This window comes from Rhinopithecus bieti, unplaced genomic scaffold (genome assembly GCF_001698545.2).
Source record: "Rhinopithecus bieti isolate Rb0 unplaced genomic scaffold, ASM169854v2 scaffold_67015, whole genome shotgun sequence".
Classification (NCBI taxonomy): Eukaryota; Metazoa; Chordata; class Mammalia; order Primates; family Cercopithecidae; genus Rhinopithecus; species Rhinopithecus bieti.
In genome coordinates this window covers 28,558-34,707 of record NW_016825077.1, presented here as the reverse complement: position 1 = coordinate 34,707, position 6,150 = coordinate 28,558, and the positions used below count along the sequence as shown (strand labels likewise).

Here is a 6,150-nt window from a genome sequence, read left to right as displayed (position 1 = left end):
TTTTTTTTTTTTTTTTTTTTTTTGAGATGGAGTTTCGTTCTTGTCGCCCAGGCTGGAGTGCAGTGGCGCAGTTTTGGCTCACTGCAACGTCTGCCTCCCGGGTTCAAGCGATTCTCCTGCCTCAGCCTACAGAGTAGCTGGGATTACAAGCGCTTGCCACCACACCCAGCTAATTTTTGTATTTTTAGTAGAGACGGGGTTTCTCCATGTTTGTCAGGCTTGTCTCAAACTCCTGACCTCAGGCAATCTGCCTGCCTCGGCCTCCCAAAGTGCTAGGATTACAGGCGTGAGCCGCCGCTCCTGGCAGTAATTCTTGTAACAAGATTTTCGGTTATTTATGAGTGGAAGCTGGCATGATGTTAGTCCTTGGGAGAAATTATTAGTCCTGTGCATCTTGAGGCAGAATAGAAGTTCAATTCAGAGAAACAAAACCTAACTATATAAAACAATGAAATAGGTAAAGACAAATGCCAAAGTGATAAGTTTAGTTGTTTATCCACAAGTTGCCTTTTATCAAGTTGACAGCTACAGTATTTTTGTTTTTGTGGTTGGAAAACTGGAGTATCAATTAAGATACTTCCAGCCACATGTATTAGAATACCAGACTGAAATGGAATTAAACCCTAGAGGTTTATTACTTTCACATAAAAAATACCAGAGAGAGATGGTTCAGGTGTTGGTTAAGTGGCTTCTTTTATTCTCTCAGGCTTCCCCTTGAAGGATCTCATCCTCACATACTTATAACTGAAGCCCTAGGAATCTCATGCTGACAGACTATATTTGATGCAGGGAAGGGCAAGGCAGAACATTTGCCTAGTTTATCACTCCTAATCGTGGAAGAAAACCTTTCTCTGAAGCCACATCCCAGCACAGAAGATTTCTTCTTGGATTCCATTGGCCCCAGTTGGTTTTCAGCCTCAAACCCTAGTGAAGAATCAGATATAAACATTAGGGCACCATCAAAATCGAGGATGTTTATGTCTGTTTCTGAGTAAGAATATGAGAATAGTGTTTATAATTTTTTGGAATAAAATGGCCTATTAAGAAAAAATATTTTACTTCTACATGAAATTTAGCATTTCAACATTGAAGTTGCTTTTTATATGCATATTGTAAATGTATCCCCCCAATGTTAAGCTTTGCTGATGTAATTTAATTTTTATTTGCTACCAGTTCTTCAATACGTGAAGAAGAGAACTATCTTAACCATGAGTTTTTTGTTGAGTTAATTTCTTAGTTTAAACTGTTATCACTTGTGAAATTTATAACTACAGAGGAGCAGTATGTGAGAGACAGAGTAAAAATAGACTTGAAGTCTGCTGTATTCGATCTAGCCATAACATAATTATTTTGCAATGAAAGGTATAGTTCTGAATTTACTGGAACTAGTTGATTCTTTTCAGTTATAATTCAGGATAATAAGCTACTTGAAAACATATAATGAAACTGAAGGACATAGTTCCTTTTTTTACTTTAATAAGTGGATTCAGGTTAATTGCTTTTATTTTACATTGAAATGAATAGTTTGGTTGTGTCAGAGCTTAGTAAAACATGAATGAATGTATGTGGTATAAAATCACATTTTTCTTTTTTTTTTTCTGATGTGTTTCAGATAGAGTGATTAGCCATCCCTGCTAATGTGGAACAGAGAGGTTTCATTGGATACTGGACTTTCAGTGCTAAAAGTAGTAAAGTTTAAGGAAAGCCAAGAGGCATTGATCACTCTAGCTTCAGAGTGTCTTAACGCTTCGAAGTATATATTTTGGATTAGAATTCATGAATGAATTTTAGGCCATTGGCAAATAAATGTATTTCATGAGAAGTCATCTTTCTGTCATCCTTAATATAAAACTCTTTGTTTTCTAATTTGGCTTTCTTAGTAAATTATTTGGCTTCTTTAATAGTTTCTGTAGTCATATCTTATTGTTCTTTTGGTCTTTGCCTCTCATTTCAAAGTAATTCTGATAATAATTAAGTTACAACATAACATATAGTATTTATTAAAAGTGTGGACTTTGTGAGAAGCATAACTTAGAAACAGAATCCATTGACTGTGAGTGTAACATACTGCATTGTGTTTTCATCTACAGCTGGCTGGCAAAATGTAACAATGTGAAAGAAGAAAACTCTAGGAAGAAACTTCAACAGCAAAATGAAATGTCTGTTGATTTGCAGTTTAATATTTATTTAATACAATATTCCCCCAAATCCACAATATTTTACTGGCAAAACTAGTCCTGATCCTTCCTAAAACTGTTTGACAATGAGAAGTTTATGGTAATGCATGGTAGTATGTTTTAAGATAATATTTAGCTAGTGGCACACTGCACCTCCTGTTATAATTAAAGTATTTTTTGTGTTAAATACAAAATTTAAAAATGTTTGCTATGATAAATGTAATGTTTTGCTACAGGTTTTCTATGGAAAGTCTTCAGCATTGACTACATTGAAAATTCTCGGAAAATATGTTTCAAATTTAAAAAAACTTAATGTACTCAGAGCTTTTCAGTAACACTTCTTCTACTTATATTGTAGCTACTTAGTGTGAGTCTTTTACTTGCTTTCAATTTATTTATTTATTTAACAAATATTCACTATGGGCCAAGCACTATAATAGTAAACAAGTGATAGTGATGAACTAAACAAACGCGTTCCCTATTTTCCATGGTGGTTTTCAAAGTCTTTTTATAAAATAAAACAATATTTCTCTGCCTTTCAGTGCTAGTTAATTCAAATTCTTTTAGAAATTAGATAAGGTGTAATCAAATAACATATTTTAGTTGGATTAGATTACTGTTAATTTATGCAAAGCTTCTCACATAATTATTGTACTGGTGGGAAGAATTTTTAAGCCCGTTGAGGTCAGCTGTGCAATCAACTCCCATGAAGATAACAAAAGGTAATTGGACTCTGATCTGTTGAACAAAACTAAGTCATAATACAAGTTATGTTTTCATTTATATATGAACTTCATATTCAGTCGCTTACAAGAGAAACTGCTGTGGGGTCATTGATGGTTCCTCCTCTTCTTTACCATTCATGGACTACCCAATACCTATGTCTGTTTTTTTTTTTTTTTAATGGACAGTAGCCTGGGACATATGCCCAAGTTTCCTTGGGAGCGCTCCTTCCTATGTCTTAATTAAATCTATTTCTACTTCTTAATACATTTTCCATCTTTTTTTATATCCATGTATTAGCTCAGATACTTGTAATCTCTCACATGGTTTAGTGGAACATTCATATATTTAGTCTTCTTACCTCCAGGATTCTCTGTTCTCATCCCATCATTTACATTGGCACAAGAATAATCTAAAGGTATTGCAAATAGAATTATTTGTTTATAGAATAGAATGTAAATGTAAAATTTGTAGACTAGAATCTGAAAGTAAAATGCAAATACAATTTTGTTCATCTCTTGCTTGAACATCTTCTATGGCTCCAAATATTTTCACTATAAAGATAAATTAGTCATTGTAAACAAAGTCCTTCATGACCTGATCACAGTTAACCTTATTTGCTTCCTTCCCCACTGCTCTTTACCACATACCATATACAACTGCTTTATTGAAATAGTCTCTTCACCATTCATGCCTTTTTCATGTCATGTACTTTTATACTTCTGTGTTGTTCCCACTGTCTAGCATGTCTTTCTCCCTTTTTCTATCTGATCAACTCCTACTCACTTTTCAATATTCCTTCTCTGAAACATACTGTCATTTTCTGATAGAGGTATTCTCATTCCCTCATTTGATTTCCCATAGCATATTACACAAATGTTTACTATAGAGCTTGCCACATTTCATCATCACTTTACCTATCTTTCTGACTCTGCTACTAGCTTTTTAAGAACAGACACTAAGTCTTAAGAAACTTTGGAATCCCATCCCCTATCATAGAGATTAGCTAGTTAACTATCTAGGTAATATGTGTCTTACACTAATCCTGTCTTATGCTGATACTTATGCAATATGTCTTCATCATCAAAAAAACTAAATTGCTTATTCAGGATAACTTGATGAATAAATTATAAATTGTTTGCTTGCTAGAAAATATAAGTGATTTTACCATTTGGGCACTTTGAAAATACTGAAATCATTTGAAAGGAAGATGAAATCTTCTTTCATCTTCAACTTAAAATTGCTTTAATATTTAGAAGAGGACAGGTGCAATAGTGCTGCTCTACAACTTATTGTGAGAGCTTAGACAAGCTATTTAACCTTTGTAATCTTCAAATTACTATGTTTCATGGAGATAAAACAGCATATACCTCATGGAATTTATTAAGGAAAAACCTAAGACAAGTTAAATTCAACAAAGTTTATTTGAGCAAGCAGTAGCTTCTAGAACCAGGCAGCATTCTGGACCAAAGATTATTCAGAATGCAGCCACCCTGAATGTGGTGAGCTATATTTACAACCAGAAAACAGAAAATGACATATAGGGATTACTTGATTGGTGCAGTTTGCATTTGCCTTATTTGGGAATAATTTAGCAACTTTCAGCAGCTTTTAGCAGCTTTCAGACCTTCAGCTGAAGGTCCTGCTGTTACAGTTGACTGAGACACTGTTGCTTCGTTACAAAGGCATACTACTGTGTATGCTGACAACTTGTTTACACATCAAGCTAGGCCACAGTTCATTATGTAAAAATGCCACTTTAAACCATACTTAATTTAACAACTCCCCCCATTTGGTCATCCTCTCGTCCAAAAGAGATTGACCAAAGCCATAGACATGGGGAGTTACACCATCCTCTGCAGCCTTCATGATCGCTCTTCTGGATCCAGCAATTGCCAAGAATTTACAATTTCACGATGTAAAATAAGTTAGATGACTCTTATGTTTTTGTTATTCCAACTGTAATGAGACCATCCAATGCACAGAAAACAGCTGTATATGGGTATTTAAAATGTTTGAGTGAGGACAACACAATTCAATGCCAAGAAACTGAAACTCACCTTTCAGCAGGAGTCTCCATGAATTAACTAATCAAAACTTAACAACTGAAAATTCAGGCACTAAGCATAATTCATTAGTGTTTGAGTCCCATTGGTCATACTCCTTATTTGGAATATGATGGAGAACGAGGCCCATGGCATGCTGCAAGATTGTCTGATCTAAAGAGGTATTCAATTTTGTGGTTAGTCTGGTGACACAATTCATAGTGATCTGGAGATCCATTAACAGAAATGTAAATGTTAGAAAACCTTAGAGCAGCCAAGCTTGCCATCCATTTGTCAGAGGGTAGCCTCTATGCATCTGAATCCCTAAGAGGTTTGATTGGTCACAAAGTCCAAATTTTTTCCCAGTTTATGAATTAGCTTTAAATTTCATACAACTGGCACCCCACTACTGCCAAAAGTGAGGCCCCAGAAACATGACAGGAACCTTTCCTCATTGGAAACAAATTTGTCCATATTCATTTCAACATGGATACGAATTTTGATTATTGACCTTTTTGATGTCTGATTATAGAAAATACTAAGAAGATTTTAGAAAAGCTGTCTGGAAGGCAGAAGGGAGACTAGACAAACAGCAAGATTTTAAAGTGAAGAGGCAGACCCAGTATAGGCCCTCGGGAGCTGGAAAGGAAGGCCACCTAGTGGCGTTCGAGCGAAGGTCAGTTATATCTACTCAGTCAATAATCATAGCTCCTGAATAAAATACAAAAAGAAATTTGCTCTTAGGTGGCCCCTCTGTTGTATACTGTAGGTGTGCATAACCACACCTATTGGTGAGTAGTGTTATATAGGCAGTTACTTGTACCCGCATAGGTAGTTCCTGGGTCTCTAATATTTGATGCCAGAAAGCACAGTATACCTTGTAAAAGGCATCACCCAGAGAGGATTTTTTTGTAAAGTTCCTTGTAGCAAGTAGGCTATTGATTGGAAAAGTAAGAGTACTCCTTCTATAGATCATAGGAAAACAATAAGTGGTGATGTTTAACATATCAGGGATAACTTTTCACTCTTCCTTTGAGGTTTTCAAGGTGAGTATGGGAACATGAAGAGGTATTGGCAATAATGGAATGATTTCTTAAGGGTTTTTCTTTTTGCGTTAGACCACAAATCCAACAATTAGTTGGTTTCTTGCTAGAGCATAAGCTTTTGCTAAAGCTATCCGCAGGTTATTGTCCCGTGAATTTTCC

The 6,150-nt window shown here is 35.3% G+C and overlaps 1 pseudogene; it reads right to left on the bottom strand.

The window, feature by feature from the left end:
* LOC108522528 (TSC22 domain family protein 3 pseudogene) overlaps nucleotides 1-3,041 on the bottom strand; it is a 5,416-nt pseudogene extending 2,375 nt beyond the window's left edge.
* Between the last annotated feature and the right edge of the window lie 3,109 nt (nucleotides 3,042-6,150).